This window comes from Musa acuminata, chromosome BXJ1-8 (genome assembly GCF_036884655.1).
Source record: "Musa acuminata AAA Group cultivar baxijiao chromosome BXJ1-8, Cavendish_Baxijiao_AAA, whole genome shotgun sequence".
NCBI classification, from domain to species: Eukaryota; Viridiplantae; Streptophyta; class Magnoliopsida; order Zingiberales; family Musaceae; genus Musa; species Musa acuminata.
The window spans coordinates 45,900,881-45,920,546 of NC_088334.1; the positions used below are offsets into that span (position 1 = coordinate 45,900,881).

At 43.0% G+C, this 19,666-nt stretch overlaps 2 pseudogenes; both read right to left on the reverse strand.

The window, feature by feature from the left end:
- Nucleotides 1-7,350: 7,350 nt before the first annotated feature.
- Nucleotides 7,351-12,610, reverse strand: LOC135680407 (probable receptor-like protein kinase At2g21480; annotated as a pseudogene).
- Nucleotides 12,611-12,979: 369 nt separating this feature from the next.
- LOC135588197 (squamosa promoter-binding-like protein 15) lies at nucleotides 12,980-18,834 on the reverse strand (annotated as a pseudogene).
- Between the last annotated feature and the right edge of the window lie 832 nt (nucleotides 18,835-19,666).

Consider the following 19,666-nt stretch of genomic DNA (forward strand, 5'->3'; position numbering starts at 1 on the left):
ACCTAAAATAAGTATATTGAGAATCTAAGCAATGAGCTGGGGGCTTTGAGGGAGATATTGGATGCTAAGAGGACCATGATACTAAGATATTGTGAGGAGGTAGTTATTGACCATAAAGCCTTCGTTAGATTTAGGAAAGGTCTAGAGAGGTCGGGGGTCATCGTATCGATAAAGATACTGTATCGCCTTAATCTATTTCAAGATGAGGTATCCCGAGATAGAGATTGAGGAATATCCATTCATCAAATACCTCGAGTACTAGAATGTTCCAATAGCTACCCATGTCTCATCTAATGACGACCCCAACTCACCACCTCACCCTTGATGCTTAGTTCATTGTCTTGTCACATTATGTTGACTTTTATTAAGTCATTGGATCTAACTACCTGATTTAATCCTTATTTCTTTACTTTGTCATATTATTGGGTTTATCCACTGGCCAGTCTTCTATTACGGTAGGTCGAAGTCTCATTTTGGATATAGAAGCTCGATCGAGTTAGTATAGTCTATTTAAAGTAATAAAACTTTTTTTTCTTAGTTTGCAACATCTATACCTTTGTAATACTATTTTATTGCAACTAAAGCCAAAGACATAGAAGATCATGGCTTGATGCTTAAAGGATAGGCATCTTGACTAATCCCGAGAGATATCTTAGGGGTAGAATTTCTTTAAGTTAGTAATGTGTCAAGTCCTCGGTAACACTATACCCTTTGTTATTTGAAGGTAATAAGTCTCATCTTGGATGACCTCGATAACTGGATAGGGACCTTCCCAATTTAGTGCTAGCTTATCCCGGGATCCAGTTGAGTCATTGACTTTAGCTCTTCGAAGCACCAAGTATTTCAATTTAACTCCCTATGGGCAAACACCTTGGTTGTAAAGCTTGGCTACCACTTTCTTGCGTCTCAGTGCCCTTATGTGTGCTTCTAATTTAATCTCGCTAATCAGGTCGAGCCCAACCCAAAGTCTCTTGAAGACTTTCTCATCAAAATTTTTAATTTAAGGTGTTAGAAAGATCATCTTAGGTGGTAAGACAACTTCAATATCGAAGTTTAAGTTAAATGACAACTCTCCCAACCCAATCTTTGGTGTTGTTTAGGAGGCCTACAAGATACTTGGTAGTTCATCCACCTAAGTGTCTTTTGCTCCAATGATTCACTTTTTTAACCCTTCAAGAATGGCTTAGTTGAGAACCATAGTGAGAACCGTTAATATGAGGATGAACTACTGACCTGAACTTTAGCTGAACTCCATAAGATTGACAAAACTCCTTAGATGTTAAATTAAGTTCTATTATTGCTGATTATGACTCTTGGGATTCTGAACCAAGTGATAGTGCTATTCCATATGAATCTCTTGACTTGCTTCTCAACGATTAATGCTAGTGGCTTAGCCTTCACCCACTTCATAAACTAATCTACTCGAATGATGAGAAACCTTCGCTAGCCCAAAGGCTAATAATAGAAAGGGTCCAAGGATATCCAAACCCCACTACATGAAGGGCCATTCATAATCAATTAAATTTAAAGGGATTATTGGCTGATGTTGTATCCACATGACCTCTAACACTTGTTATATTTTTGGGCATACATTATCGTATCGTTGTGCAACATCGACTAATAGAATTTTTGCCTAAGTACCTTGAAGGCAAGGGTTCATCCACCAATGTGCTCCTCGTATATACCCTCGTGTATCTCGGCCAACGCCCTCTTAACTTCTCGAAATGTTAAATATGAGGAATGATTAACAAAAAGACCTACGATATAAATGATTGTTAAGTCTGCAATACCATGCTTGATGATGCTTGACTCTCTAGGCCGATGCGAAGATTCATCAGGAGTGGCTTATTTTTTATATAGCATAGGATCTTATTCATTCAGCTCGGCTCTTCCCCGATCATAGTTATATCGTGCATGTCTATGGTTCGGGTTGATAGTATCTCAATTAGTAATTGACCATCATTCGTAGCCCGAGCTGATGCTAATTTAGCAAGCGCATCAGCCTGAGCATTCTCTTCATGGGGAACCTACGACATGTTAAATTGGGAGAAGTTGTGGGTTAAATTTTGCACCTCGGCATGATACTTTACCATGATTGTATCTTAGGCCTCGTAGTTCCTGTTCACTTTATTCATGATTAGATGTGAATCATTGAACATTATCATATCCTAGACTTAAAGCTTTTGAGCAAGTTAAAGCCCTAAGAGAAGTGTTTCATACTCGGCTTCATTGTTGGAGGTTTTGAACCCAAACCAAAGAGCTTGGTTATACACTTTATCTATTCGAGCCTTTCAAGATGAGTCTAGTGTTGCCTCCATCCGAGGTAGTGGAACCGTCCACGAATAGTGTCTAGGCAAGTAGAGTGTCTTGATTGATCTCGAACGAAGGAGTTAGTTTTAAGATAAGGTTTATCATTGTTTGGGCCTTTATGATAGTCATCAAGATCTATTGGATGTTAAACTCTCCCAACTTTACTGACCACTTCAGCAACTGACTGGATATCAAATCGAGATAGATCCTACTTAAGAGGTTGGTCGGTGATCACCTATAAAGCATGTGCTTAAAAATATGGGTAGAGCTTCCTTATTGCTAAGATTAACGCAAATGCGAACTTCTTAATAAGGTGGTACCACTCCTTGGGTCCGTTTAGAATATGATTGACATAGTAGATTGGTCTTTAAACTCCTACATTATGTTGTACCAATATTGAATTGACAATTAGGTTAGTGGCATCGAGGTAGAGACTTATAGTTTCATCGAAGATAGAATAAGTGAGCTACAACAACTTGACGAGATGATCCCTCATGCATCTTAGCACTCCTTGATCTATTGAAAACCTTTCGGGTTCTTTAATAACTGAAAGAAAGGTAAACACCTATCATAGAATTAAGATAAGAATTGACTAAGTACTACTAGCTGACCTATTATCTATTTAATCTCTCTTACTAATCAAGATGGGTGCATCTCTAATATAGATCGTACATTCATATGATTTGCATGTATTCCTCTTCAATTCATGATGAACCTAAGAAACTTTCCCAAATTGGCTTCGACTATGCATTTGGTTGAATTGAGGTACATGTTAAACTTTTTTAGAACTTAAAAAGTCTCATCCAAATCCGTCAAATATTAGTTGGTCGTCTTGCTCTTCCCTATCATGTCATCCACATAAACCTTCACATTTCTCTCGATTTGATACTTGAACATTTTGTTTACTATCATTTGGTATGTTGTTCTCAAATTTTTTTAACTTGAAGGGAATGATCTGGTAGCAATATGTGACTTGATCCATGATAAAGGAGGCATTTTTTTATCTTCTAGCACTATTTTTTATTTGGTTTTACCTTGAGAATGCATCCATAAATGTAAGGATCTTGTGACTTGAGAAAACATTAACCAACTAGTCAATATGAGAAAGAAGGTAATTATCTTTTGGACATGCTTTATTTAGAAAGATATAGTCAACACACATTATTCAGTTTCCACTAGATTTTTTAACGAGTGTAACATTGGCAAGTTATTAGGCCTACTACACCTCAATAATGAACCCTACTCCTAACAACTTATCTATCTCCTCACTAATTATTTATTTTGCGGTCAAGAACAAACTTACGAGACCTTTACTTAACCAGTTGCACTTTGGGAGAAGTGTTTAAGTGACGTTGAGCTACGTTAGAGTCGATTCTTGGTATGTCTCTTAGCGACCACATGAACACCTCGGTATTCTCTCGGAGAAAGTTGATAAGCTACACCTCTTCTTGAGAAGGGTCACCTAAACCTTGACAATTCAGTTGGGTCATACTTTATCTAGGGATACTTTAATTAACAACTTCATTGACTTAAGATGTGGGATAGACTTAGCAAAGTCTCTAAGGTCTATAGGTGGTGACTCGGGTCGAGCTGTATTCGGTATAGAGACCGTTATTATGTAGCACTAATGCGACTCCCTTGAGTTGCTTCTTAACTCTCTGATGTAAGTCCTTATTGGGAACTTTATCACTATGTGATAAGTCAACATCACTATCCTCAATATAATCAATGTGAATCGGCTCTATGATCACGTTGTACATCGAGGGAATATCTATTATCATGAACTTAGTCATTATTCTTTTGGAGTATGGCTCGTCTCCGAATATGATGTGTAGGTTTATAGTCCTGGGAAGAGAGATAGAATCATTAGTAAACCTTGTCATCAAAAAAGGTCATTGAGGTAAGGTCATTAGTTGATAACCCAAGTTTTTGAAAAGCATCAAAATAAGTGATATTGGCAGAACTGCCTATGTCAATCATGATCCACTTCACTTGGGCATTAATAATCTTTATAAAGACTACCAAGGCATTTTCATAATTCTCTATCTCTTTCTCATTGAAAGTTATTGTTGGGTCACTCTTCATCCTTGGGCACTTTTTAATAGTAGTTCGTGTATAAGTCTTACAACTCGAGGAGCTCTCTCGGCTTCTGAGGTTGAGGTGAGGGTTCCCGATGCTTTTAAACAAACTACAAAAGGCGTCCTTACATATGAGCTCTTCAATATACTTTTTCAAGTTATAATATTTTCTAGTGTTGTGGCTATAATCTTGATGGAACCGATAGTACTTAAACTTATCTTTTTTCGATAACAATGTCTTTATTGGGTGAGAGTCTCTTAAAAGCTCATTTTCGTTTATCTATAGAAAAACTTTAGTTCTAGTCATAAATAGAGAGGTTAGCTTGGGCCTTGGGCAAGGTAACTCAAGTCGTTCATTTCTTCTCTACTATAATAACCTCGGGGTTGGGGCAGATTGTGGTTATTTCTACTTTGACCTATTGCATGACTCCTCATGTTTGCTCAAGACCATTACCTCGATGATAATGTATTGATTAGCCCTTTGAAGTGTCTTAAATACAATTATCATGACCTCTTTATCAATGATCAAAAGAGGCAAAAGGGCTTGAGCCTTATCATGAAGGTCTGAATTATGAGTGATGGATGAGCACATACTATAACTTGGATCTCATTTGTGAACCGAGGATAAAGTATGTAAGAATTTCTTCCTCCTATTTCTTAAGTCTAAAGAGTATTGTTATTGGAGATTGAGGGCATACATTCCTAAGGAAGTAAAATTTGAACTCTCTTGCCAATTAAGCAAAAGAGCATATGGGAAGCGATTTCAAGCAAGTATATCATTCTCATGTCAAGCCTTTTAACATGGTTGGGAAGGCGTGACATATTAGGGTATCTAAGATGTCATATAATGATATCTAGATGTGAAATGCTATAATGTACTTTATCGAGTCAATGCTACTATTGAATGCTTCCAAAGATAGGAGTCGAAGTTCGCTGGAATTGGTTCATCCTGTATTTTTTAAGTGAATGGCGACCGACCTAAAGTGGGGTCGGCTAGCGCCTTCTCATTTGATTGTTGAAACTCTCATCATATCTCCTCCAAATGTCAATCCATCCACCATAGTTCGATCTATAGAGGATCTTTCATTGAGTCTATTGATTGGATCTCATATTCAGGTGGGGTAAAGTGAGAGTGGTATGGTTCACTAAATTCTATGGTCAGGGACTAAAGTGTCCCCTCGATCGATGGTTCGACAAGCCTCAAGCATTCTAAGATGCTGACATTGCGGGGTTAGAGAATCTTTATGGGTACCGATGTCGGTCGAGCTAGGGAGTGTAATTGAATTGGTGGTATCACTTATTGAACTAGTTGAGGCAAAAATAGAGCAATAAATTGTATCATGCCTATTAACATCTATACTTGCTGAATAAGATTTAAAAACATCTCAACAAGAACAAGGAGGTGGCCCGAGGCCATCTTTAGAGGTGAGAGACTTAGGTCATTAAATAGGCACCAGTATTGACATTGGAGTTTGCATCGAGGTGGATGAACTAATGTGCGGAAAGGGTGGCTATTGCTTCTCTTGAATGAAAGTACTATGGGTTGGGAGCAAAGTCATTTTAGTATCAAAATGAAAGTACTCTTGAATGAAAGAGTGTTCATTGAGAGAATTGATGAATGAGTATTCTTGTGATATTGGGTCCTTCTTTTAGTATCAAAAATATTACGGGAAGATATCATTGATGTATGGGTCAACCTAACGTGGTTTAGACCAGTGTGCAAAGAATTGTCTAAGGTGCCTCCGAGATAGAAACGTCGAGTTTCTAAGGAGGTTGTTCGAGATACTTTTGAGGTACAATTCTAAGCACTTAAGAAGGTCATCTAAGGTGTCATCTAAGGTGTCACCTACATGAAAACCTACGTCAGGAGAGATTTCTCGATTCAATATATCTAATGCCTAAGTTAGTAACCTAACTATGTTAAAAATGAACTTTTATACCTAGTAATGAAAAGATAATATATTTTATGAAATATTTTTCGAGAGATAACTTTTAATCATATTTAACAACATCAATTTGATCTCTTTTTCACGTAAGCGATAAGGGTGGAGACCAACTATAATTATTTGTCTTGGATCGATGTCCATATGGGCAGATCGTTGAGAGGCAGCTTTGTCTCATTATTATAGACTAGATGCCACATGAAGAGTACATGTTGAATATTGATTGATCGATAATATCCTTCCTAAAATTAAAAGAAATATTATTAGTTGCTTAACGACATCCTTTAATATTCAAGCCAATGAGCGTTCTATCATTAGAGAGTTAATTTCAAGAGCTTGAAAATAAATCGATACATGGTGAATAAGCCAATATAAAGATATGTCGATGTGATAGGGAATATTCTCATACCAATCATAGTTCGCCAACGAGCAGCTACCAAAGAACTGACGTGGAAAACAATAAGGCATCTTCTTAAAGTAGAAGATGATCGGGGTGGCAACTGGCACCCCCTCAATCATAGTGTGGCGCCACAAGAGGGCATATGACTCGGTATCGCACCACGAAAGATCGTACCAGTTGACTCGCACTGCAGGAGGCTGTATTGAGCAGTTGTCCACATGAAGGGGTCAAGTTGAGAACCCTCACCTGACGTTGGCCTATTGTGCGGGGTGCCAGAGAGGTTGAGCTCACTCAAGCCCTCATCTTAGGACAAACTCGAAAATTCAAAGACCACCTTAGAGCAATCCTCGTCCTCTATTCAACTCTCATCTCTCATCTTGCCCTCGGGAGAACCTTCCAGGATGATTTTACGCCTTCAAGATAGGTCCAAACTGTATCGACTCTTAATCCACGACATCAAATTATTAACACGATACTAGAGAATTGATATACATACTAAAATATATATTCCTACGGATCGAATATTCTTCCTCATCAATGAAAGAACAAGTAAATTACTTGAATATATTTATATATGGATTAATATTAATCTCATACTTCTTAATACCCAACCGAACCCCACGACTGCACTCAAGAAGCAAATAACATATATTTCAAAACAGAAAATTCCTCTGCCTATTTACTTCAAAACTGATCTCATCCCACGAATTAACCCCTCACAATATTTGCTACATTATAGGTCGAACACGTGGCAGGTATGATTAAATCCCAGCTATTAAATCCACCCACGGCAACACATGAAGTCTAAGACACGACTTCCGTCGATCACCTTCCTTGCATCCCTGCGACCTGCGCAAACAGCTCGTTGGCCATTGCCGTGCTCAAGTTCTCCAAAAATCGGCCCGCCACCGGAGTCGTCGCCTCCTCCTCTGGAGCTGCCTCGTTGCAATCCCTCTGTGAACTCTCCGCCACCACACTGCTATTCTTTGACTCGGTGACGTTCGCTGCCTGCTGAGGTGGAGGCTCGGGAGGACTCGCCTCCTGCAGCTGGAGAGCGTACTCGAGATTCCACAGCGCGTCGCCCATGGACGGCCGGTCAACCCCGTGCTCCGCCAGGCACTTCTCCGCGGCCTCCACGAACTTGCTGAGGGAGTCGCTGTCTATGGTGCCGGCGATGTTGGGGTCGATGATCTTCTCGATCAGGCATTTCCGCTTCCACTGCATCACCCACTCCGCCAGGTTGACTTGCTCCCGCGGCAGCGCCAGGTTGATGGCTGGCCGCGGCAGAGGGCCTCAAGCAGCACCACCCGAAGGAGTACACGTCCGACTTGTCCGTCAGTTGCTGGCACCGGAAGTACTCGGGGTCGAGGTAGCCGAAGCTGCCCTTCAAGGCGGTGCTGACGTGCGTCTGGTTCATCCCCGGCGCGTTGTTGGAGAGGCCGAAGTCGGACACCTTGGCGATGAAGTTATCGTCGAGGAGGATGTTGGTGGTCTTGACGTCACGGTGGATGATCCCCTGCGCGGTGCCAGTGTGGAGGTAGTGCAACCCGCGTGCGGCCCCGATGCATATCTCCAGCTGCTGCTTCCACGACAGCGGCGGCAGGTCGTGCCCGTAGATGTGATACCTGAACGGTCCGTTCGCCATGTACTCGTACACCAGGATCATCTCCGAGTTCTCGTCGCAGTACCCGATCAGCGACACCAGGTGACGGTGGCGCAGCTTGGACAGCATCTGGATCTCGGTCTGGAACTCGTTGATACCCTGCTCCGACTGCGGGTTCCCCCGCTTGACCGCCACCTTGGTGCCGTCCTCCAGCTCACCGAGGTACACATTCCCCAACCCACCCACGCCTACCACCGTGTTCTGGTCGAAGTTCTTCGTCGCTGCCTGCAGCTCCGAAAGGGAGAGGTACCGGCCAAGCTCCATCGTCGAGGAGGTGTAGCCGCTCGTGTGCGAGCCATGGCCAGACTTGCTGGTCATGAAGCTGCTGTTGGTCGTGTGCACGGGGAGGAGCCACGACGAGAAGCTATTTCGCCTCTCGCAGTCTTTGGGTCTCTTGTGCCACTTCATCACCATGGCGCCAAGGCCCGCGAAGGCGCCAAACATCATGGCGAACCCAACGGCAGCGACCACGCGCTTCGAGCTGCTGCCATCGCCGGCCCTTGAGCCATCGACCCCGAACTCGCCGTCCAGGCTCCCCACCAAGTTGCTCATCTTTAGATCTCCACGTCGTTGAGCAACGCGTCGATTCTATCGGTGTTCTCCTTCATGGGACCGATCTGGACGGTGATTCGGCCCGTGGCCACCGAGGCGTTGAGCACCAAGTCTTTGTAGCAAGGCAAGGCGAGGCCGGAGGTGACGATGGAGAGGTCGAGACCTGAGATGGCCATCAGCCCGTTGATATACATGTTGAAGTAGAGGTCGTTGAGCGACTAGCTGATGATGTCGCTGAAGTGCAACCGGATGAAGTAGCCGAACGAGCCGTCGACGTCGAAGGACCACGTCACGTTGAAGTTGGGGCTCTCCACGCCGGCGTCGGCCATTTTCACGGCGGTGGCGTAAACGGAGTTGGGCGCGGCCAGGGGCGAGGTTCCTTCCGGGTATTTGATGATTCTGGGGGACACGAAGGCGTTCTTGGCCGCGGACCTCGACTGCAGGAAGGGTCCATCCTGCTCCCACCCGCGCCCGAGAGCGTCGTTCGCGAGGGTGATGACCGGCCCGCCCACGTTGATCCGGTAGGCCACCTGGTAGGCGTAGAGCGAGAGGCCGGCGGCCTCCCCGACAGGCGAGATCGTGGAGGCCGTGTCAGGCATGAAAACATCGGGGGCGGAGACGACCTCGACGCCGTTGACGAAGGCGACGGAGTTGCGGAGCGGGTAGAAGTGGATGGTGAGGCGCGGGAAGGTAGTGTTGATGAGGTACTCCTTGAGCACCCTCTTGGAGGGGTCGTCGACGGAAGATGTGGAGACGAGGTCGTCGGTGTTAACGGAGAAGACGACGCTGGTGAGGTCGAAGTCGGTTTCGACGAGATAGAAGTGGCGCCTGACCTCCAGTGCCAGCCGGGACGGGTGAGGGTGAAGCTGTAGGCAGCGTCCTTGTGGAAGACCTTGGCGGAGAGGTAGAGCGGGGGGAGGGGATGTCGGGTGCGTCGGAAACGGAGGCACGGACATCATCGGCAGCGGAGAGGAAATGGGCAGACTGGGCGTCGATCTTGAACGAGCGGCCGTCGGGCATGGTGACCGTGGAGGTGGCGCCGCAGTCGATCAGGAAGTTGTCAGCCGGGCTGAAGGATGTTGGGCAGAGGTGGACAAGGCCAAACAAAGGAGGAGGAGCCGATTCATTCTTATCGGAATGATGGCCATCTCAAGCTCTTTTTCTCTATCTACTCCTCCCGGTCGAGCATGTAGGTTGCCTTTCCGATCCCAAAAGGGGGCTCGGGAAGGTGGAAGAAAGAGAGGCGTAGGAGGGAGCAATGGACATAATATACTTGTAATGCGGCCTCTGCATCTGCTCCATGGTCAGCGAGATTTAGAGCTTCAGGGTAAATATGGAGGGTCGAAGACCGGGTCAAGCTGCAGAGAACAACCTGATGCAGTAGTCTCTTCCCCTCTCAATTCCTCTTCTTCCTCCTCCCTCTTAGCAGTTCCTCCTCCCTTGTTGCAGTCAAAATCTTAAATCAACAAAATTAATTGATACTTTCAACAAATCTGGATACCATTCATTTGCATGAAAGGTAGTTCATTCATGGTAATGGAATCTGAATTCAAAGGCAATAAATACTAGTTTGATGACTGCATCTCAATATTGACACTTAAGCTATGAGACCTAGAAATGAAGAGGATACTTGATTTGCAACCTTGTTGGGTGATGGAATCTTTGGAAGAGTTTTCCTGAACAGTATAATGATTCTAGAATTAGCATTGTTAAATTTCAAGTACAGGACATGCTGAGCACTAATAATTGTCAACTTTGATTTGCTTCTCCTTGCTAAAATAAATATGAAGATCACAAGAAAGTATCAAGGTTTCCTGACCTGATTATTAGGCTTGGATTTAATTCTGATAAAGATGTGCAGAACAATGTTAGCATGCATAATGTTGCTTGATGTAACCATCATCATAATGATGAAAATATCAAATAATTGGGATGGATGTTTCTTTTAGGTAAAGAAGTATGCAAACTTCCTGTCAAGTCATGGCAATGTTTTGCAGTACATCTCTGCATGTAAAATTCTGAAGGTTTTGGATTACAAAAGAAGTAAAATTCATATCACAACTTCATTATCATGGGCTACTAATTAATGATGAACAAGAAAATGTTTTGCAGTTCTGTAAATTCTAAAGAAACATATCATGACTAATTCGGTCATAGCTTGTCTATGGTATTTTTAGATCACAAGGGAGATGTAAAGAATAATTCAAGATAAGATTCAACAAAGAAGCTATGAATATTTTCACAAGTTTGTTTGAGGACCTCAATTTAGCTATGTTTTTGACATAATTGATCCTATTATGTTTATAACTACAGCTTCATCAAAATTGTTGTTGCTAATATGATCATAAACATGCATCACTTCACTAGCACCAACAGAAATTTTCCTTGCAAACCTACTAAATTATCAGCGAACAAATTCAAGATGCTCAAAATCAACAGTGGGAAGGAGTTGCAAATACCAATTATCTGAGGAAGAGATTGCAGAAGGTCCTCACAAATCCTTTTTCCCGGAGATGGCTTCGAAAACCATTGGCGAAAAAGGTCCTTTCTTGTCCAAATGCTCGCTAACAGTTTTTAGATCAAGAACAAAACCTCTCTCCCGCAACCTTTTGACAACATCTGCAGCTTCCTCCACCCCTTTCTCTCTGCAGAAACCATCCACCACATCAACTAAAGTCGTCACACTGGGTGAATGCCCAGCATCCAACATCTCCATGCAGAACTCAACCGAATCATCCAATTTCTTCCCTTTGCACAAGCCCTGAATGAGAACCTTGTAGCTAAATGCATTTGGCGCAGTTCCGTTCTTCTGCATTTTCCTGAAGATCCTCTTTGCATCGTCAAATCTTGCAGCCTTGCAGAACCCTTCCACGGCAGCAGTGTAGATAACAACCTCAGGCATCGTGCCCTTCTCACGCATTGAACCGAACAGCTTCATGGCTTCTTGAATTAACCCATCTTTGCAAAGCCCATCAAGCATGGCAACAGCATTGGGTATAAGCCCAGTCTCTTTCATCTTCTTGAAGATCTCATCGGCATCTTCTGGCGGTGCCTCCTCTGCTGCAGACTTGGCTACCGTCGGAGGTGTTTGATCCACTACATCCGATTTGTCTACCCTGTGTCCATCTGCTGATGGTGGCCGCGCTTTTTGTTGTGGCGACCCAGAACCTTCGAAATAGTCCCCACCGAAATCCTTGAACTGCGACTGCGGCGACGGACCAAAACCTTCTCTCGGCGGGTCTCTCCTCACACTGTTGCGTGTATGCCCGGGAGGAACTCTACCCGTCCTATCGGCCAAGTCGAAGTCGACCAAAAGATCATCCGCAGCGCCATCGCTGCCGTCCTCCTCTCGCAAAGGCGGCTCCTTTTTCCTTTGCTGGGCACCGCGCAACGATGGTCCATCGTAAGGTCGATCTGGAAAGGCTTCCCGGTGCGCCCTTTGCGGCCCGTTGACGCCGTCGTCGTCTCCGAAGTTAAGGCCGCGAAGGAAGATGTCTTCGGAGCGGTCGTCCCTGCGTCTGTCGCCTCTCATTGGTCTTCTAGGGTTGTTTCTCGTGCTGAAATCGTTCGACGGCACACATCTCTCCAATATATAAGCTTTATGTTGGTAGCAGATCCGCCTCCACGGATTGGAAAGGAGAAGCTTGGAGAGCGCAGTTCGCATCGGTCTTCAGCTCGAGATGGAGATGGAGATGCAGACGATTTCCGGTACGTTCCCAAGGCTTAGGGTTTTATCGGAGACAAAAGAAACAAAAGCAATGTCACTTTCTACCCGCCTCCCACGTACCCATTCTATACCCGTGTGGTAGTAGGAAAGCTAGAGCGGGGTCCACTCACTATCGTGAGATGACCATCCATATAAAATGACGAAAATGCCCAGTGGAGAAGACACGACAGAGAAGGGCGCTTTGGTCACCAGCAAGATTTATGTCATCAGGAATAGTGTGGACACCAATTTGATATACTTAATATCTAAGAAAATTCAAATCACATTTTTCATGAAACAAAATTATACTTGTCGCATCCAACAACATCATCGAATGATTTGAGATTGACACTTCTATTTAACAGTCATTCAATCAATAATAACAGGAATAATATTTTATTGTCTGCCAACATCTGTCATAAACATTACTTGAATGATGAATCATTTTATTCTCCAGAATTTGATCAATTATAATCTTCAAATTTTGTTCATAGTATAGAATGAACTGTCTTTCACACATGCACAGCTAACCTTTTCTTCTCCCTCCTTGCCTTGCTTAACATAAATTCCTCACCATGAGCGTGTGAAGATTAGAAGATTCTTTATACATACCTTTAATCCATTGATGAAGTAGGCACTGTAAGGCCATTCAGAACAAGGAGTTGGCATCTTTTGTTTGGCACTTGGCTAGAAAGAGATTCAGCAAAGAAGATGGAGATGAGAGTCATGCATCAATTGCCAAGATTAAGGCCTGGAGAGACTCACCATGTACTGTGCGCTGATGTTGCTTGAACAAGAGAGTATATCCATCTGTTGATCCAACTATCCATCTCTTACCGACTCCAAGTTCCTGATGCCAGTAACAATGCTCCAAAGTTATTTCAGACAACTCATGAACATTTATCTTGTACTTCCCGTAGACATATACACCACCAATGTAAGCCAGAACCACAATATATAAGCAGCAGTGATACTTGAGGAATTTCTCTACAACCAATGGTTTAGATCCACAATCTTTCTGTTCTTTGTCCCCTGTCATGTATTTTGTAAGTGCTTATAGCTTGCCAAAGATCCTACTTCTACAATTGGTAGGTCACCGGGTTATTCAAATAAGTTGTGTTTTCCGTGGTTTTCCCATGTTACAACTTCTTTACCAATTCGATCGATCCGGAATGGATCGGTTAAACATTCTATTAGGGAGCCCGGTATTGACTCTTCTGTGTGGTATTCATTCTTGTTCGGCTCTTAGAATAAGTATGGGGGATCCACTCTTCCACTGAACAATTTTCTACTGCAAGATCGATCCACAATCCGATAGTTCATGCTGCCGAATCAACACAAAGTTCTTCCTTGACAAAATACACCCCCAAGACGTTGCCGGTTACCACCTCTCCCAACAGAGCCGCCATCTCAAGTAAAAAGAGGTAGATAACATGATCAGTATCTTCATATCTAGGCTAGGCACTTCATTTGCACCATTACTATTCCTTTAAAGCTATCTCTGGCCGAAGTCCACATTCTCCCACTTGAATGGCTCAACAGAACCAGTATGTGGTGAACCTTGACAAATATGCAGACGCAAACACCAGTCTGTTACAGTAAAGATTGTTCCTCGACACAGCATACATATAAGGGGACTGATCATTCTCATCCACTAATGAATTCCAGCACTTCAATCCAATCTAACAAATAAGAGACAAATAAACTAGTGATGTTACCTTGTAAAGGTTAAGAATATAATTTGTGCAGCAACATCTATGACAGTTTGAAAACCACATCATTCTGAGGATAGAGTATGGAGATGCAGTTATTTAGTTTATACACTACGTACTACATATTATTGGGCTAGGAATATAAGAGGAGCAGGATTTATCTGGCTACAGAAAAGAAGTTATAGAACTAGAGAACTAGATTTACCTGTTGTGGATCATTAGTGAGTGCATCAACAATGTCCTCTGAATCCTGCATAGATGCTGCCAAATGCAATGGGGTCACCCCACCTAGGGCTGCCACATTTGGAGAAAAAAGATACACCTTTGTCACATCTTTTCCATGAGACACACAATAATGGAAAAGAAGATCTACCATCTTCCTGCACCTTCTCTTAACCGCTCTGTTCAGGAGGTGAATATCTGAAAGCATTTCGAATGACTTTTGTACGAAGGCATCATTCCTTAAGCTTCTCTCCACCAGAATATCCAGAAGGGTTTTGATAAGACTGCGCCAATCTCGTTCAACCGAAAATGTAAGCAGGTACTTAAACTGTGCACTAGAGAAATCAGGCAAAGACAGGAGGCTGCATGGCCTATGTGTCCTCTGAAACAGCCAACCAAGTTCATTTTAGAAAGTGTCAAACAACCTCCCTCGACATAGGCCCTGCACTATTAACATGCTCCTCGGCAATGACATTTGTTGTCTGAACATCTTCCTCAAATTCTGATTCAAGGGCTCTCAATTCCTGACAGATGCTAGTATCGGCAATAATAATTGGAAAACTGTTCCCTTTGAAACCATTTTCCACCTGAGCATGGAATTCAAAAGTTAGTTGAGAGCAAGGCCCATCCTACCACACCTATCTGGAAAACAATGAAGTCATGCTTTTGAATTATTTACTGCCACGTCAACTGGAATGAAATGAAGGTGATCACCTCAATGAAACAGCGACCAGAGGCCTTCGGAGATCCTCCTGGAAAGGAAAACCTCTCCACACAGGAATCATCACATATGGTGCCTGGATATGTTGAGAAAAGAACTTCCTTTAACATATATTTACCAATATAAATGCAATGGGTCCTGCAAGAATTAAATTAAAATTTATGAGTAACATAAGTTGGTAGTATAAGAATTTCTTTGGATAAACAAGGCACTGCAATGCTCAACTCACTTGGTGCCAGGAACAATCAAATTGCGATCCTTTTAGGACAAGGGAAGTTTCCTGCTCATCAACAACAGCAATAGGTGATACAGTCAACTCTGGAGAACTCCATGCCCTCCAAGTCTTAGACAAACGGATCTTCCTGTAATGGATAGCTATTATATAATCCATGATAATTGCGATATAAATATTTCAAAGCTTCAAAAACGATAATTGGGATGAGCATCCAAATATCTAAAACTAAAAAGTGGAAAAAGATCAGTATGTAAAGGTGATATGGAAAAGCAAACCATCCTTTATGTGATACCAGCTGCCTATTTGTATGAACTAAAAACCTCCCATTTAGCCAGAACTCATTTTCGGAGGATTGAACTAGTGAGGTGGCATGCTGAAGAAGATCATTTTCAAGCTGCAAACCAACATATATTTTCAGAATACTATAATCCAAACTAAAGCATAGAAACAATTGAAAATGTGAAAAAATAAGTCACTGACTGCATTCTTAAATAAATTGATAGGACCACACAACCAGGTCGAATGTAGCTCTCCATCTCCGAAGGGCTGTTTGAAAGCCAATTTAATATCTGAATAACAGGAAATATGAGCACTTAGCTGATTATTCAGTGAAGCAAATACAAGGGAGCATATATATAACAGTATTTCTACAATACCTGTGAACGGAGATTATCAGGGAAGCAGCTCGGATCCTTGCCAAAAAGCTTAAAAATTATCCGCACAGTCCGATCCTGTTTCATCATGTTGGTGTAATAGCAAATAAAACACAAAATGTTAAGACAGAGGTGCATGACCATATCGTACATTACCTGAGCATCAGAACTCAAACTGGAAGTGGAGTGATCTGAGGCTGAAGATTTGTAACCAGCTTGATATGGTAAACTTTGAACTACCCTGCTTTCAGCTTGTGTTTCTGACCCCTTAAAGAGCTCAATCGGTGCACTCCCACCATGACTAGTGCTTAATTCGACAGTAGCATTTTCTTCCCTGCTCGTGCATATTTCACACTCTCCAACGTTGAATGTAGAGGGAATAGCTTCTTTGTAACTGGGGGAGGAGATGAACGAGACCTCTCTTCCACATGGTTGCTAATTTCAGAGGAGAGATATTTCATTGCAGAACCTAGCTCTGGAGGACTGCCATCATCAGCAGGACCAAAAATCTGCAAAGGTAAACTTGGGCATACTTGCTGAACTATCTACTGAGGTACATCTGCCGGAGATTGTCAGATGTAGTTGTCTCTCGATATTCCAACTGAAGGATAGATATGAGATGATTTATTATGTAAATAAACATTAACTTGGGGGCTCAACGCTTTGGACCTTGGTTCTATCGTTGCCACTACTTTCAGTGCCTCCTTGTGAAAGAGATGCAGGGGCATCAGGAGCAGATGCAGCTAGCGCTGCCAAGAGAACTGTCAGCAGGTTTGCTGTGGCGGATGTTGCATTTTCGTTCCCAGTTGCCTTTGTTGACTGTTCAAGTGAACCTAGTGGTGGAAGTTGTGATACCTTAAACTGCTAATAAATTGGACAAGATGATCTCTATCAGTCAAAGGAGGGATGCTGGTCTGTTTGTCTTTAGTGCCACCTGCAGTTGCAGTGCTAAAAGATGAAGCAAAAGATCACACCATATGTCACAGATTGATTATCCAGTAAGCAACATGCATACCTTGCAAGCGTGCTAACATAGGTAACAAATTGACAATATCCAAATTCCGACTCCTTTTTTCTTGGTTTCTAGGAAACAATAGTTCAGAAGAGGCATCCTCTAGTTGTGTCTTCCTTCTGCATCGATTATGTCCAGCAAGACGCCTCTACAGCTTCTCTTCCCCTGTCAAACTTGGAAAGGGGATGAAATCTGAATTAAATTATATTGCAGGTCGAAAGACTACATGATTGTTATAAGATCTGAGATAGTAGAACAACTTAGAAGACATCCAGATTTCTTTGTAGGGAAACCAATTGATGCAAACTCCAAAGATCTTAGCAAAAGCTATCTACCTCAGAGAGATTAATTTACACCTACTCGTGCCAGTCTTAGTTACAATGACTAAATACCGAGCCTTGACTGTGATCAGCCTATTTTGCATTCGACAAAATTAATTGAATTAAAACATCATATAGAAAAAGATCAAGCATTTCCATCATGAATAGGCAAGGGTTCCAATTGTAAGCTGAAAGGACAGAGGCTTGAGATCCATATTACCTGCTGCACTGGTGGCAAAACTTCTGCATCCGCTTTCCCACAAGTGCCTTGGCGGTCTTACTGTGCACCTTGCGCACCATATTTCGCCTGTGATAATCCTTGGCGCTCGACATATCCGCCCGGCAATCATCCACCTGACACATTGGGAAGCTGCTGCCACTCCTTGGAAGCCAGACCTGACCCTCTTATAAGGCCTAGCCGTCGGCTCCTCAACCACCGAGTACGCACCGCCTCCTAGCTTCAAAGCTCGGTTCTTATTATCCACTTCCAAATTCCTGCGCAAGACCGAACCTTTCGTGCCCTCATCCCCTTTCTTCATCTGATCCACCATGGGAGTGGCTGCAGAAGACGGTTGGAACCCCAGAAAGAGGACCTCCGATGCATCAGACGAGGGCTTTGCCATTAACCGCACGCTAACCTAATCCCACATCTTGGGGTTCCAATTATCCCTGGTATTCGGAAAGGAAGCGCCCATCAGCCGCTGCTGGCTCTGTAGCTGCTGGTTGAGGTCGGGAAGTCTCGCTTCTTAACGAGCAGCGGGGCCTGGTGGAAGGGTCCGGGGACGGCCCGTTGATGGTGAAAGAAGGTGGGAGTGACAACCTGCGCACCGACCTCTCCCTCCATCTCTCCAGTCTAAATCAGACCCTCGATTCCGAGACCGCCAAAAGCAGAACGACCGTTTTCCTCAGAACGTCGTTCTCCTCCTCTGATCCATCTCTCCACCAAATTCCAATCCAAGAACACCCGGGAATTCAAGAATCCATCAACAGATCATCATGGTGATAGCTTTCTACATGAAGTCAGTCAAACCATACCCAGCCAATCTCAAAAAAAAAAAAAAACATCTGCTCATCTTCTCCACAATCTCCAAATCTCAATCTTGGACAACGAGCGGCAAAACAACATAGATCGAGACAAAAACCACAAGAGAGACTCGAAACCGCAACGTCTGACCACGAAACAAACCAGATGCGAAAATGAATTCAAGAAAGAACAGATCTGGTGGAAGAACAGTTCGACAGGAGAAGACGCCGAGAAGAGAAGTTTGCTCTCTCTTGCGATATATTTTAATAGATCGACTGATAAAGAAATTAAAAGAGACAAAACCTTAAGAGGATAAATATGAAGATTATTTGCTTGCAGATTATAATCGTAATAATCTCTTTCTTTTTGTCACCCCACGGTGGCGATTCGCCGTACGTGGCATACTCCTCGTCACGTTATGCCCGGTGAATACAAACACCACCCTTGACGTGCCGTAGTCGCTTTCGTACCTTGACGGCCAGCGGACAAGACCTTGAAGCGATGTGGGGTCCTTCGCCTTGTGGCTCACCACGTCGGATTTCTCACGGACGAATCGTGTCGGTTCAATTCCGGTACGGGATGACGTAGTTGAAATGACTCAAAAGGCCATCGTTATTTTCCGTAACTACGGTCGCGCCATATCAAGTGCTTGGGGTCGGACGGGGGCACGATAACCGCGGGGGAAAGCGTACCCGTTCATTTGGTCGTTGACGGACGTGATCGCCTCATCAGACTCGTACACGAACATTATTGCACGTCTTCTTAAGGTCCTATTCATGCTGACGACCGTTAGTCGTCTTTCGGATATATATGAAAAAATAAAAAATCTTAAATAAAATTTAGAATCAAAATTAATGACAATATATTTTTTAAAGACATATTTACACTTGTTTGATTGATTTATATTGAATTAGAATGCTTGTTGGTCAGATTTGAGATGAGTTTATAAATATGTCATATATTAATTATTTATGATAATTGAATCATCAACATGCCCACTTAAAAATTTATTTAAAATTAATATTTTAAAAAATATTGTACTATAAATATGCCAATGGTGTTTGTATATGTTAATTAAATCATCAACATAAATACCTTAAAATTTTATTTAATAT